The sequence below is a fragment of the Podarcis pityusensis genome, assembly GCF_964106645.2.
Source record: "Podarcis pityusensis genome assembly, chromosome: 16".
NCBI lineage: Eukaryota > Metazoa > Chordata > Lepidosauria > Squamata > Lacertidae > Podarcis > Podarcis pityusensis.
In genome coordinates, this window is record NC_138041.1 from 6,065,891 (window position 1) to 6,082,074 (window position 16,184).

The 16,184-nt window shown below is 41.0% G+C and overlaps 2 long non-coding RNA genes across 2 annotated transcripts; both read left to right on the forward strand.

Moving 5' to 3' along the window:
• Positions 1-935: 935 nt before the first annotated feature.
• On the forward strand, positions 936-2,569 carry LOC308465157. The gene is made up of 2 exons (XR_013980296.1): positions 936-1,005; positions 1,953-2,569. It is a non-coding gene; the product is annotated as an uncharacterized lncRNA (long non-coding RNA).
• A 6,823-nt stretch (positions 2,570-9,392) lies between these two features.
• Positions 9,393-14,684, forward strand: LOC308465237. Its single transcript, XR_013980380.1, has 2 exons — positions 9,393-9,432; positions 14,156-14,684. It is a non-coding gene; the product is annotated as an uncharacterized lncRNA (long non-coding RNA).
• Positions 14,685-16,184: the final 1,500 nt, after the last annotated feature.

Below are 16,184 nucleotides of genomic sequence, written 5' to 3' on the forward strand. Positions count from 1 at the left end.
AGCTAATAATGTGTGGTGGAGGCCAATGTCAAGGTTTAATGTAGAGCTTCTCATTCATGAGTAGAGTCTCATGAAATCAAATATGTTCGGATGAACAGGCATCATATGGGCTTCTCTCCAAGATCTGGTGCCTACGGGATTGAGTTTTCAGATTGTTTAGCAGTGGACACAACATTTAGGCCATTCTTTCTTAGTACAACCTGCAGCATGTATAAAGTGATGTTAATAAAACAGTGATTTAGGATGATAGATATTTTAAGGTCACTGGGTAGCAGCCACTGCAAGTCTTATTCCAAGCAAGCCCATTAAAGTCCATAGACATGGCTAACTTAGGTTTGCATACTCTAAGTAGACCTCAGCTGCATGCAAGCCAATTGCTTTTGCATGGTTCAGATGTCAGGTGAAAATTAGGCTGTGGAGCCCAAGTGTTATCTATCAATTATTTTTTACTGTAATGAACATTTCTTAAAGCTACATATTAAATAAAAACATGTGCAACTTCTATCATTCACCGTCCTGCTCAGCTACTTTTAAAAAATAACAAATAATAAATGGCCCATGCTATTGACTTCTGCTCATTGCTGATAAATATGTGTTATGAGGATCAAATTCCAAGACGTGGGAATACAATCATCAGGTGCTTTGAGCTTGAGGCAGGAAATACAGTCAGAAGATCTGGAGCATTTTTCCTGGCTAAAAAAACAGTGCAGGATCTCAATGAGAAGCTCTCATTATCTTCGTTCATCATAGCATAATTGTTTTAAAACCAATCCCATAACTGCCCCTTCATCTGGCCTGAGATGAATACAGTCACAGATCACGCACCAGTTAATAATGTGTGGTGGAGGCCAACGTCAAGGTTTAATGTAGAGCTTCTCATTCATGATTAATGCCTCATGGATTGTGGAAGGGTTCACAGAGCCATATAAAAGGACCACAATCCTGGAGTTCTTCATTCACTCTCTGGATCCAATATCCATACACCAATTCCTATAGTCAACAAAGGTAAGCTTGTTTCCAAATATTTAAACATTCTTCTTATTTTCTTCATTGCAGGGAAGTTAAAATTAAGAGCAGGTACTCCAGTGACTCAATCTCTTAACAGTCTCAAAACTGGATTTTGTTAGTGTTTCAGATTTTGTGAAATGTCTTGTGAAATGCATCTGATTCAAATGCACAGAGGAGCCAACAGTCTCACAGTTTGGATTCTGTTAGCATTTCAGATTCAGCATCTCAACCGGCATGTTTTAATACATAGATGAAAAGTGGGTTGAATAACAGACTCCTTGTAGGTTCTTTGGGTTTTACCTGATGGGATCATCTAATTATCTCTTCAACATATCTGCGTGATGGATGCTACATTTTCATAAGTTGTATTTTTGAGGACTGATCATTTCCCCTGCCTCTGGGCGGTTGAATGGACTCCTTATGGCAGTAGTGACTTCCCTAGAGATATAAATTTCTTCTCGTATCATCTGAGGAGGAGCATTCCACCCATGATATATTTCAAGTATACATCAAAATTACTGATACCTACAACATAAAAAGGTGACACATGGAAATAACCAGGGAACATGTCATATATATCAATCTGTGAGAGAATCAAGACTGCTTGTAAAGCCCTTTTGCTTCTATACTGGGGGACACATCTGAGTTTCCTCTTAGATAAAGAGGGAAATGACCCAGGATTTAGTGTGAAGGTAAAACCAATATTGAATTCTTGGTTGGACAGAATGCTCCATTTCAACACTTAACAGACAGACATTTCTCCCATATTTTATACGACATGAAAATCTTTGTGTAATGTAGGCAAATAATTTCAGCTCCCTCATGAGTAGGAGAAAAGGTATGTGAAATATGTAGTGCTTAATGCAAAGCACCAGTAAAAGATGTCTTTAACACATCTAACAATTTAATGCTTAGTTAACTGGTGATCCCTTGATTTCCTGCAGCTCAAGCTTCCTTCTCTTCCTCAAGATGTCCTGCTGTTGCCAGTGTGGCTGCTCCCCTTGCTGCTGCAAGCAGTGCTGCTGTTCCCCCTGCTGCGGCTGTGGCTGTTGCAAGCAGTGTTGCTGCTCCCCCTGTTGTTGCAAGCAGTGCTGCTGCTCCCCCTGCTGCTGCTGTTCCCCCTGCTGTGGTTCCGGGTGTTGTGGATCTTCCTGCTGTGGCTGCAAATGCTGCTATCCTAAGCAATGCAAATGCTGAAGAACCCCAAGGGAAGCTCTGAATGTTTACAGGGAATCTACAGTTTATAGTCCATCGAATAATCCCACCACCATGAGTGCTGGCTTCAAGGGCTACTTCTTAATTCCTGACATTCAGACTTTATATCTCTCTGGAATGTGCTTAATCCTCAAGTTGTGTCTTCCTCTCCTCTTCTTGTTCTGTACTCTTTGACTCGCCTGGATGTTCTCCTAGGAACCATCTCTAACAAGGCATTTCCCATGATGCCATCATGGCACTCTCTCTGTGTGTGACTCTTTCTCTTTTCTTTCTCGTCTACATTTCTAATTCTTCTTTTATTGTACAATCTACCTGCTTGCACGGCAACTAATAAAATGGCAAACCGTCTCCTAAAGTCTTGTTTTATCTTTACCTTAAATTGAGTTGAGGGTAGGCTCAATGTGTATGAGCAGCCCCTGCTTTGGATGTACATCATACCCCACCCCAATCGATGGCATTGAGTGATCCAGGGGGGTTGGGGAAAATGCACTGCCGCTTGAGTTATTGAAGGGCTACTCCAAGATGATGTAGGTAGATGATTCAGGGGTAGGTGGACCAACCATGTCATTGGACCATTCACATATATGGTATAGAAGCAATAGCATAGGAACTGTTCTGTAAGCAGAATGCCCAAGGTTCAGCCACTGACATCTCCAGTTAGAAAATCTTCAGCAGCAGTGTTGCTCACTTCCAATCTCTGCTTGCATGCTTCCTGAAGACATCTGAATGGAGTCACCGTAGGTCACTGTTCAGTGGTGGACTAGCTGGTGATTACTTCAGGATTTGGAGGGGTCTTCGTCTGTCCTTATGACTGTCAGGCATCAGATGACGCAAACTCCCACGGTAGGTTGCCAGGAACCGATAAGAAAAGGAAAGTTCTTAGCAATGCTTTTTATTCAATATTCACAGAGAGAGGCTTAGAAATGGAGCATCTTGGAGTAATGGTGTTGCTCCGAGTGAAACTCCACACCCTCCATCTCTCCCACTTCCTCATGAGTCATTGCTATGGATGCTGCAAAGTGCCTTTTACCTTTGAGCTCTTTGCTCTCCTACTTTCAAGGCCCGCTGTGTTCTGGGAGGGGTTTTTTGGAACGCTTTCTAAATACACTGTGTCCATCAGCTGTCACCCTCCTGGTGTTTCCTCTTCCTTCTCCTTCTCTCCCATTATTTCCCAACTTTCCCCTTCATCTGCCTCTGAGTAGTGATCTTCCTCAAACCAACCCCTTCCTCAAACCAATCCTTCTTCTCTGGAAGTGTCAGCCTGGGGAGGCGGTCTCCACCATTCCTCCTCTGCTCAGTCCTTGGCAATGACTGTGTTCCAGGTCATTTAAGAACATACAAACATGGGGTTGGATGTGGTGACCCTTGGCTCCCTTCCCACTCTAAGATTTTATGATTCTGAGAAGAGCTTGCTCAGTCAGATCAATGGCCGGTCTAGTCCAGCATCCTGTCCTCACAATGGCAAGACATATTGCCCATAGTGCACAATCAGGACACAAACACAAGAACACTGTGGTTTCCAGCAACTGGTATTAAGAACCATTACTGCCTGAGACATCGCACAGCCATTGTGGTTTGTAGCTCTGGGAGTTTCCACCTCCATGAATTTGTCTAATACTGCTTTAAAGCCATCTAGTTTGGTGGTCAACACTGCCTCTCAAGGGAGCACCTTTCATTGTTTTAGCTATGCACTGCATGAAGACCTTCTTCTTCTTCTCTGGGATCTTCCAGCAATCAGCTTTTAGACAATGAAAAGTAAAACACACACAAATATACACATGATCTTACACTACCCCAACTGATGGGAGTCTGGGAATTTACCTGGTAGGCTGAGAATCAGTAGACTCAAATGGCTACTAGTTCAAATCAGCCTCAAAATCCCTCCATCCTTCAATTATTTAACAAAAAAAGTACTTTCATTATAAGATAGACACTGACTGGCATCAGCTCTCTGGAGATGAACTTAGACCTTTCTGCATGCAAAATAGCTGCTCTACTGCGGAGCTACGATCCTTCCTTCCTAAATGCCCTTTGGGGTTTCCTCCCAATTCTATGATTCCTCCAATCCTATGATTCTATTATTCCGTGAATTTCTGGTGGCAGGTTCTCCATCTCCAGCCCATCATCAAAACACTACAACTGTCATGGGGGACTTTCTCCAAAGCCTTAGTTAAATCAAGGTACACTATTTCCACAGCAGCCCCGTCATCCACCAAGCTCGTAAATCTATCCAAAAAAGAAGTGAGATTCACCTGGCATGAACAATTTTTTGAAAAATCCATGTTGAGTCTTAGTAATCACAGCATCCTTTTCTATGTGCTCATAGGTCAACTGTTTAATTATCTGTGCTATAATCTTTCCTGGTATCGATGTCAAGCTGACCAGTCTGTAGCTACGTGAGTCTTCTCCCCACATACAAACTGTTTGAAGATGGGAACAGCATCTGCCCTCGTCCAGTCTGCAGGGACCACACGTTTTCCTCCAAATTATGGATGGAGGCTCTGTGGTTATATCTGCAAGCGCCTTTAGTATCCTTGGGCACAGCTCATCAGGCCTTGCCAATCTGAATCCATTTAAAGTAGCTAGGTGTTCCTTTGCCACCTATTTTCCTACCTGAGGCTGCAGTTCCTTCCTTGCACCTTTTATCCTGTTGTCACCAGGTTGAGTTCTGCTTTAATTTTAAGTGACAGGAGGGACAATGTAGGGGTTGAGCAGTTTCACCTCCTTCACCCAATAGCAATTCTTTGTCCTCTCCACCCAGAGGACATACTGCTTTCTTGTTCTTCAAACATAGCTGATGAAACCACATTTGTTATTTCATTCTGTCTTGCAAGACCGAGATCCTTCTGAGCTTTTGCTTGCCTGGCCTTCATCTTGCAACTGTTAGCCACTGGTGCATACCCATCCTTCATGTTTCTCATTTCCTCCATTTAGCAGATATGCCCTTCTGAAATCTCATCTCTTCTATAAGCTACTTATGCAGCCCCACTGGTTTCTTTAGATGCCTCCAACTTTTCTTTCTTTTTGGTACTGTCTGCATTTGTTCCTTCAATATTTCAACTTTAAGAAACTCCCATCTTTTTGAAAGCAACCCTCTTAAATCCAGAGTACAGTACATATCCAAAATACATCCAGATTTCCCTTGTCTGTGTATCATGAAACCCAAGAGGACATGATCACTTCCTTCCAAGGTCCCCAGTACTTCCAATTCAAAGAGCAATTCCTGCCTATTGGTGATGACCAGGTCCAATATAGATGATTTCCTGGTTGCTTCCTTCACCTTCTGGGCAATGAAACGATCAGCGAAGAAACGGAGGAATTTGAGAAGAGATCTCAAAGGAGATGGGGTGGTCGAAACAGTTGCTTTCATCAACATTATCAAAATATATTAGGCTGGATCCACATGTAGCACTCAATATGATGCAGTTTAAATTATCACCTCTTCCCTTTCATAGTCATCCAATCAATGTGGTTTGCAGGAGGAAGATCAGGGATGCCAACCTGAATAAAATATTGTGGAGGCCTAGATATGCTCTACCCCACATGAATGCACACACACCATTTGAATGGCAATGCCCCTCAACTTGGGGGAGCCCAGCCCCCTAAAATATTTTCTTGTGGGGGCTTCATAGGAGTTGGCTCCTATGAGACAGTGCCTCCTGCAGATAGCACCTATCAGGAAATCCCTACCACACACTGATTTAATCAGGTTTTGTGTGAGGCAGCAACTACTTTTAGAATTCTCTGCTGTTACATACCAGACAGGTGCCTGTGATGGGCATCTGTCCGAGATCTCAGACAAAGGACCTTGCTCTTCCTTGTGTTCACTACACCCATTAATTCAAGGAGAGATAATAGCTAGTGAACCTGGGATGTTATGTGTGTCATACATGTGCCCTTCCAATGAGCTATGGCCCCCTTCCCAATATTGTATGTGGGATGGAGATGTGCTCCTCAAGAACTCAGCTTCTGAACCTTTCTAGGCGAACAGCCCTTTAGCTGGAGATGCTTGCCAAGCAGATGACTTATGCAGGATCTATGACACATTTTCCATCTCAAGGCAAAGGAACACAAGAACACTCTAATGTGCTTTAGAATCTTTATTAAATGCCATATGAACATATTATCCGCCCCCCATAGAGGAGTTATTCAAAGAGATGAAAAGAGAATGACCCCCAGGACCACCATTTTGATAAATAGAAGACAACTGGCAGCATGCCTCCTTGAAGGAAAACAAAGCAAAATAAGAAGGAGATGAGAAGAATCCAGGGTTGTAGAAGGAGGCAGGAATAAACTTAAGACAAAGGAACAGATGAATCCAAGGAGTCCACCAGCATGGAGGAGGCAGCAGCTCTCAACACTTCACTGAACACTTTAGCAGTAGCCTTGCTTTGGATAGCAGCAACAGGAACCACAGCCGCAACAGCCACAGCCACAGGAACCACAGCCGCAAGAGTTGCAGCAGCAGGGGGAACAGCAGCAGGAGCAAGGAGAGCAGCAACAGGAAGGACTGCAGCAGCAGCAGGGGCAGCAGCAGCACTTGCAGCAGCAGGGAGCACAGCAACAATTGGAGCAGCAGGACATCTTAGCGGTGGAGAGGGAAGGCAGAGCTGAAAGAATTCAAGGGATTTCTCATTAAGCAAACACAACACAATATTAAGGACACCTTAGATATCCAAACATTACAGCTTGAGACCAATATGAAATGTATGTTTAAAGATTGCTACATGTTGCATCAAGGAAAGGAATGCATAAACTGGCCTCTTCTGAGTCTCCCTTGGGAAGTCACCGGAAGTCAGGCTAACATATCTGAGAGGATGCTCTCTGAGCCCCCAACATCCTATTAGGCAACTGATGACATGCTTGGCAGAAAAAAGACTATCTTAGATCCTGTGCAACACAATATTAGGCAAACATTTTAGTCCTACAATGCTGAAAGAATTCAGGCCTAAAGGCAAGATCCCAACTTCTGTTTGAATGAATAAAGACATGTGTTGTAAGAAATGGCATTTGCAAGAGACCTGGGTGAGATTTTCAATCCCTTGCACCCAAGAGATAAGAAGGTTTTGAATTAGAATTAGCATCTAATTAGTACACTTTTCTCCATGCACAACTCCCATGAGGCAGGAGAACAAGATTGGCCACCAAAAATAAGAAATATAGTGAACCAGTTTCATTGCAAAACCAGAGCTGTTAGACTACATCCTCAAGACCTGAAGATCTCCTGAAATCTAGGGAACCAAAAGAATGAAGACAGAACATACCTTTTTCAGTGATAAAATTCGTGTGGATGTTGGATCCAGTGAGTGAGTGAAGAACTCCTGAAAGGTAGGTCTTTATATACCCCTCTGTGAATCCTTCCGCTAGCAATTATGCACCACCCAATGATGACGAGGTCTTCATTAAAAGTCCTCTACTACACAATCATCTGGTGCGTGATTCTTGACTCTGTCCAAATCCTTCATTTTTAAAGGCAGGCTATTAAAGCTATTTAGCAGCTGCAACACTGTGATTCCCTCTTCTGTCCAAAGGGGGCACTTATGGAATTGCTTTAAATCAATTATGTTGAGATGAACAGGAACCATATATCTTTCTCTCTGAGATCTGGTGCCATAGGGTATTAGCTTTTAGATTGTTGGCCTGTGGACATTCTTTCTGAGTACAAGCATGCAACATGTACTCAAGGCAGGCCCATTAAAATTCATAGACATGGCTAACTAAGGTTTGTTCAATGCTTCTACTCTAAGCAGAACTTCTGGATACAAGCCAATTATTTTTGCACAGCTCAGATGTCTGGTGCAAATTAGGCTGTGATATTCTTTCTGTGTGACAGAATCCTGGAAGACAGTCATCGGAGGCAGCCCAAATGTTTCGCAGTAGTCTAGCACTTAATTTTTGCTGTAGTAAACATTTGTGAAAGCCACATATTAAAAAAAAAAAAAAAAATGGGACTGCTATTGTTCACCCTCCTGGTCAGCTAACCAAACAGCCATAATATGGTGGCAAATGCTATTCATGTTTGCTCATTGCTGATAAATATGTGCTATGATCATCAAATAACAAGTCCCGTGGATCAATGTCTGCATTAAACCTTGATGCTGCCCCACACTGTCATCTGTGGCATGACATCTGACTGTATTCACACACACACACACACACACACACACACACACACACACACAGACAAACACCTTTTAAAGAATATGATTAAAACTGCATTCTGGAAACACTGTAATTCTCAGCCCTGATTAAAGGGGCAGTTATGGGACTGTTTTTAAAAATAATTATGCTGAGATGAATGGGTGCCGTGGGAGTTTCTCATCGTGATCCAAACCTTCTTTTACCAGGAAATACCATTGGATCTTCTGACTCTACCTCCCGCCCCAAGCTCTGAGGATCTGACGTTTGGATCCATGGGACGTTATTTGATCCTCATAACACATATTTATCAGCAATGAGCAAACGTGAATAGCATTTGCCACCATATTGTGGCTGTTTGGTTAGATAAACAGGAGGGTGAACAATAGCAGTCCCATTTTTTTTTATTTAATATGTGGCTTTCACAAATGTTTACTACAACAAAAATTAAGTGCTAGACTACTGCAATACATTTGGGCTACGTCTGATGCCTGTCTTCCAGGATTCTGTCACACAGAAAGAATATCACAGCCTAATTTGCACCAGACATCTGAGCCATGCAAAGGTAATTGGATTGTATCCAAAAGTTCTACTTAGAGTAGAAGCACTCAAATGAATAAACCAAAGTCAGCCATGTCTATGACCCATGTTGCATGTTGTACTAAGAAACAATCGCCTAAAAGTTTTGTCCACAGGTCAACAATCTAAAAGCTAATACCCTATGGCACCAGATCTCAGAGAGAAAGATATCTGGTTCCTGTTCATCTCAACATAATTGATTTAAAGCAATTCCATAAGTGCCCCCTTTGGACAGAAGAGGGAATTAGAGTGTTGCAGCTGCCAAATAGCTTCAATAGCCTGCATTTAAAAATGAAGGATGTGGACAGAGTCAAGAATCATGCACCTGATGATTGTGTGGTAGAGGACTTTTAATGAAGACCTCGTCATCACTGGTTGGTGCATAATTGCTTGCGGAAGGATACACAGAGGTGTATATAAAGGCCCACCATTCAGGAGTTCTTCACTTACTCACTGGATCCAACATCCACACAAACTTTATCACTGAAAAAGGTATGTTCTGTCTTCATTCTTTTGGTTCCTTAGATTTCAAGAGAGCTTCAGGTCTTGAGGATGTAGTCTAAGAGCTCCGGTTTTGCAATGAAACTGGTTCAGTATATTTCTTTTTTTTCATGCATAATTTTTATTAATTTGCATAATGCAAAATACAAAAACAAAATATAAAAGTTCGATTCTCATTTTCACAGGTTTTTAAGTATGACTTCCTTCAACCTTTCCACAAATCATCCGTAATAATCTTTTATAAAAGTTCGCATTTCTTAATTTGTAATGCCATTAATCATTCTAGTTCTTCCATTTCTCTTTAGACAATACTCTTTTCTTTTTACAGAGCTCCTTTAAAGCCCACTAGTGTTATCTGTCCATCACTTAAATTTTCCAGATATTTCGTAAAACTTTCCCAATCCTTAATGAACCTCTGGTCTTTTGAATATCTAATTTTCCCTGTCATCTTATCCATTTCCGCATAATCTAATAGTTTTGCTCTCCATTCCTCAATTGTCGGTAGGCCCTCTGATTTCCAATTTTGAGCTAATAAGACTCTTGCTGCCGTTGTTGCATACTGGAACAGCTTATGATCTTTCTTTTTTATCTCCCTTCCTACCAATCCCAACAGAAAAGCCTCGGGTTTTTTAACAAAAGTATATCTTAGAATTTTCTTCATTTCGTTATATACACTCTCCCAGAACCCTTTAACCTTTTGGCATTCCCACCACATATGGTAGAAGGTCCCCTCCCTTTCCTTGCACTTCCAGCATTTATTACAAGTTCCATACATTTTGGCTAATTTTGCAGGAGTCATATACCATCGGTAAAACATTTTCATTAAATTCTCTTTTAGTGTCACGCAAGCTGTAAACTTGAGATGTTTTTTCCAAAGTTTCTCCCATTCTTCAAAATATATATTATGACCGATATCTCTAGCCCAATATATCATTACCGACTTTACTTCCTCGTCTATTAAATTCCATTCCAATAACTGATTATACATTTTAGACAAAATTTTATAGTTGTTATTCAATATCTCAATCTGGAATCTAGAATCTTTATCAGCATATCCTTTGTCTTTAATATCTTTCCTGAACATTCCGTTTATCTGGAAATAGTGCAGCCAATCATAGACTTTCTCTTTGACCTGTTCGTACGGCTTCATTTTCCACTTTCCTTCTTCTTTCATTAACAGTTGTTCATAGGTAGCCCAATTGTCCCTCATGTTAATCTTTTTAACGCTCATGACTTCTAGTGGCGATAGCCAATGGGGTGTTTTAGGTTCTAACATATCTCTGTTCCTCTCCCATACCTCAATCAGTGGACCTCTGAAAATATGATTTTCGAAGCCCCTGTGTACTTTTCTCCTCCCATGCCATAGATAGGCGTGCCACCCAAATCTGTTGTTAAATCCCTCTAGGTCTAGCACTTCCTTATCTTCCAGTTTTATCCATGTTTTGACCCAGCATAGGCATGACGCCTCATAGTACAATTTCAAATCTGGCAGGGCAAAGCCCCCCCTTTCCTTCACATCTGTCAACAGTTTAAATTTTATTCTTGGTTTCTTGCCCTGCCAGACGAATTTTGAGATCACCCTCTGCCAGTCTTTAAATATCTTTATACCCTTAATTACAGGAATGTTCTGAAACAAAAACAACACTTTTGGAAGCACACACATCTTGATTGTGGCTATTCTGCCCCAAAATGACAGTTTTAGCTTGCCCCATGTTTCAATATCTTTCTTAACTCCTTTCCATACTGTCTCGTAATTATTTTTGAATAAGTCTATGTTTTTTGGCGTTACCCATATTCCTAAATATTTCACCTTTCTGGCCACCTCTATTTCCGTTTCTCTTTGTAATTCTTCAGTTTTATCTGTATTCATATTCTTTACTATAATTTTTGTTTTCCTTTTATTTAATTTGAAGCCAGCCACTTTTCCGAATTGGTCAAATTCTTCGAGTACCTCTTTTATTGAATCTATTGGATCCTCCATTGTTACAACCAGGTCGTCTGCGAATGCCTTAATTTTGTATTCGTTCTGCCCAACTGTTACTCCTTTTATCCCCTTATTTTCTCTTATTGAATTTAGGAGGACTTCTAACACCATTATAAATAACAATGGGGACAGTGGACATCCCTGTCTTGTTCCTTTTGCTATTCTTATTTCTGCTGTCTCCACATTATTTATTATCAGTTTTGCCTTTTGTTCCGTGTAGATTGCCTTTACCCCGTTATAGAATTCAGTGCCAACCTCCATATATTCCAATTGTTTCAGCAGGAAATCCCAGATTATGTTATCGAATGCTTTCTCTGCATCCACGAACAACAACAAACCTTGTTTATCACACCTGTCAGATAAATATTCTATAATATTTACTATGTTTCTTATGTTGTCCTTCATTTGCCTACCCGGCAAAAAGCCCGCTTGATCTTTGTGTATACTTTCTACCAATATATTTTTTAGTCTCCTTGCCAGAATTCCCGCAAAAATCTTGTAATCTATGTTTAATAGGGAGATCGGTCTATAGTTTTTAATCTGTTGTAAATCTGAATCCTGTTTGGGGATTAGTGTGATTAGTGCCTCCTTCCATGTCTCTGGTATTTCTCTTTCTTTAAGGATATTATTCATTACTTCTTGCAATGGAGTCAGCAAGACTGACTACATTTCTTTATAATAGCTACCAGTAAACCCATCTGGACCTGGGGCTTTCCCTTTTTTTAATTCCTTTATTGCTTCTTTGATTTCTTCTACCTCAATTAGGGCACTCAATTTTCCTTTCTCCACTGTGGAAATCTTTTTTATATTCTTACATTTTAGAAATCTTTCTATTTTTCTCAGATTATTCCTTTCACTGTTTTTAAAAAGTCCTCTGTAGAAATCCAAAAAGGCCTTCCTTATTTCCTTGGGATTATTTATCTCTTCTCCCTCCACCTCGATTTTATTTATTGTGTTCTGTTCCTTCCTTTTTTTAAGCTGCCAAGCTAATAGCTTTCCTGATTTATTAGCATATTCGAAGCTTCTCTGTCTTAATTTTTTGACTTTCCATTCTATTTCCCTATTTATCAACATTGCAAACTGAGATTGTAAAACTTTAATATTCTCTTTTATTCTCTTATTTTTGGGGTTTTTAGTTAATTTTTGTTCGTTGTCCATTATTTGCTGTAGAATTTCATTTTTCCCTTTTTCTCTTTTTTTATTCTTAATTGCACTCTGTTGAATGAAGAAACCCCTCATCACCGCCTTACCTGCATCCCACACCACCTTTGGTTTTGTATCATTACCTAAGTTATCCTCGAAGTATTCCTTTAACCTTTTCTGAGCTTTCTCTACTATCTCTAAATCATCTAACAAGTAATCTTTCATTTTCCATCTGTATGATCTTTCTTCCAGCCCTTTCAGTTCCATTTTTACTGGGTTATGATCCGAAATCGTTTTGGCCTGGATCCCCACCCGTATAGATCTTGGTACTAGTTCTGCCGAGGTCCATATCTGATCTAATCTCGAGGATGAGTCATTGGGTTCTGAGTGGAAAGTATATTGTTTTTCCAGAGGGTATTTAAATCTCCAAATATCCACCAAATTACAGTTCTGAACCAATGAGAAGAAGGTTCTGGGTAGCTTTCCTTCTTTGCCCATTCCATCCCTTAACCTGTCCATCTCTAACGACACCACACCATTCATATCTCCCAATAGTATTATTTTCTGATCGACGTATTCAAATAGCTTTCCCTCTAACATCCTATAAAACTCCGATTTGTTATCATTAGGTGCGTATATCCCCACTATTATTAGGTTTTCTCCTTGCCAATTAATTTGAACCGCTACTACCCTCCCTTCTTCATCTTTGAAAATTTGCTGTGCTTCAATTTGTTTTTTGATATAAATAACCACCCCCCTTTTTTTACTTTGGTCTGACGATATAAATTCATTTCCTAATCTTTTATTAATCAAAACTCTTTTATGCTTCCTTGCTATGTGGGTCTCCTGTAAGCAGATAATATCTAAACATTCTTTCTTTAAGATGTACTCGATTTTATTCCTCTTTTTCTTATCATTCATCCCATTAACATTCCAGCTCCAAACTTTTAACACCATGGTAGTTTACCTTTGCAAGAAACTGCTATCTCTCTTTAAACTCTTTCCGCTCCCCCCTCCTCCTCTTCCTCTTTCTCTCCCTCTGTCCTCTCTGTTTCTTCTTCTGAGTCAGTATATTTCTTATTCTTGGTGGCCAATCCTGGCCTCCTTCCACATGGGGAGTTGTGCATGGAGAAAAGCATAATTTCTTAGATGCTAATTCGAATTCTAAACCTACTTTTCTCTTGGAAACCCCATTTCTTACAACACATGTCTTTATTCATTCAAAGAGAAGTTGGGATCTTGCCTTTAGGCCTGAATTCTTTCAGCACTGTAGGACTAAAACGTTTGCCTAGTATTGTGTTGCACAGGATCTAAGATAGTCTTTTTTCCTGCCAAGCATGTCATCTGTTGCATAATAGGATGTTGGGGCTCAGAGAGCATCCTCTCATATATGTTAGCCTGACTTCCAGTGAGTTCCCAAGGGAGACTCAGAAGAGGCCAGTTTATGCATTCCTTTCCTTGATGCAATGTGTAGCAAACTTTAAACATACATTTCACGTTGGCCTCAAGCTGTAATGTTTGGATATCTAAGGTGTCCTTAATATTGTGTTGTGTTTGCTTAATGAGAATTCCCTTGAATTCTTTCAGCTCTGCCTTCCCTCTCCACCGCTAAGATGTCCTGCTGCTCCAATTGTTGCTGCTCTCCCTGCTGCTGCAAGTGCTGCTGCTGCCCCTGCTGTTGCTGCAGTCCTTCCTGTTGCTGCGTTCCTTGCTGCTGCTGCTCTCCTTCCTGCTGCTGTTCCCCCTCCTGTTGCAACTCTTGCGGCTGTGGTTCCTGTGGCTGTTGTGGCTGTGGTTCCTGTTGCTGCTATCCTAAGCAAGGCTGCTGCTGCTGAAGTTCAGTGAAGCGTTGAAAGCTGCTCCCTCCTCCATGCTGGTGGACTCCTTGGATTCATCTGTTTCTGTGCCTTAAGTTTATTCCTGCCTCCTTCTACAACCCTGGATTCTTCTCATCTCCTTCTTACTTTGCTTTGTTTTCCTTCAAGGAGGCATGCCAGTTGTCTTCTCTTTATCATCATGGTGGTCCTGGGGGTCATTCTCTTTTCATCTCTTTGAATAATTCCTCTGTGGTGGAGAAATATGTTCATATAGAAGTTAATAAAGATTCTAAAGCACAGTAGAGTGTTCTTGTGTTCCTTTGCCTTGAGATGGGGAATGTGTCATAGATCCTGCATAAGTCATCTGCTTGGCAAGCATCTCCAGCTGAAGGGCTGCTTGCCTAGAAAGGATCAGAAGCTGAGTTCTTGAGGAGCACATCTCCATCTCACATGCAATATTGGATAGGGGGCCATAGCTCATTGGAAGGGAACATGTATGACACACATAACATCCAAGATTCACTAGCTGTTATCTCTCCTTGACTTAATGGGTGTAGCGAACACAAGGAGGAGCAAGGTCCTTTGTCTGAGATCTGGGACAGATGCCCTTCAGAAGCACCTGTCTGGTTTGTAATGTGAGAGAGTTCCAAAAATAGGTGCTGCCACACATAAAAGCTGATTAAATAAGTGTGTTGTAGGGATTTCCTGATAGGTGCTGTCTGCATGAGGCTCTGTCTCATAGGAGCCAACTCCTAAAGGGGCTATGGGGGCTTCAGCTCCCACTATAAAATATTTTAGGGGGCTGGGCTCTCCCAAGTTAAGGGGCATTGCCATTCAAATGGTGTGTGTGCATTCTTGTGGGATGGGGCATATCTAGGCCTCCACAATATTTTATTCAAGTTGGCATCCCTGATCTTTCTCCTGCAAACCACATTGATTGGATGGCTATAAAAGGGAAGAGGTGATAATTTAAACTGCATCATATTGAGTGCTACATGTGGATCCAGCCTAATATATTTTGATAATGTTTCAACCACCCCATCTCCTTTGAGATCTCTTCTCAAATTCCTCTGTTGCTTTGCTGATCATTTCATTGTCCAGAAGGTGATGGAAGCAACCAGGGAATCATCTATATTGGACCTGGTCATCACCAATAGGCAGGAATTGATCTTTGAATTGAAAGTACTGGGAACCTTGGAAGGAACTGGTCATGTCCTTTTGGGTTTCATGATACACAGACAAGGGAAATCTGGATGTATTTGGACATGTACTTTGGCTTTAAGAGGGCTGATTTCAAAAAGCTTAAGTAACTGCTGGCTGAGATCCCATGGTCAGAAAAACTCAAAAGAAGGGAGTCCAGGAGGGATGGGAGTTTCTTAAAGGCAAAATACTGAAGGCAGAAATGCAGAGAATACCAACAAGAAAGAAAAGTTGGAGGCATCTAAAGAAACCAGTGTGGATGTCTAAGTGTAAACAGATGAGCTAGGATTCTAGAAGGGTATGTGTGCTAAATGGAAGAAAGGGGGAATTATAACAGAAGGGTATACACAAGTAGTGAACAGTTGCAGGATAAAGGTCAGGCACAGTCAATGATCACAGTCTTATTAGAGAGGTTAAGAATGATAAAAGAGGCTTTTTTGGCTGTGTTTGAAGAAGAGGAAGGACAAGCAAGTTGTAGTTCCTGTGCATGGATAAGATGAAAAAAAGCTATGGAAAGCAGAACTGCTCAACACCTACGTTGCTCTCCTCCTCACCTAAAATTAAAGCTGTACTCAACCTGAAAACATGATAAATGGTGC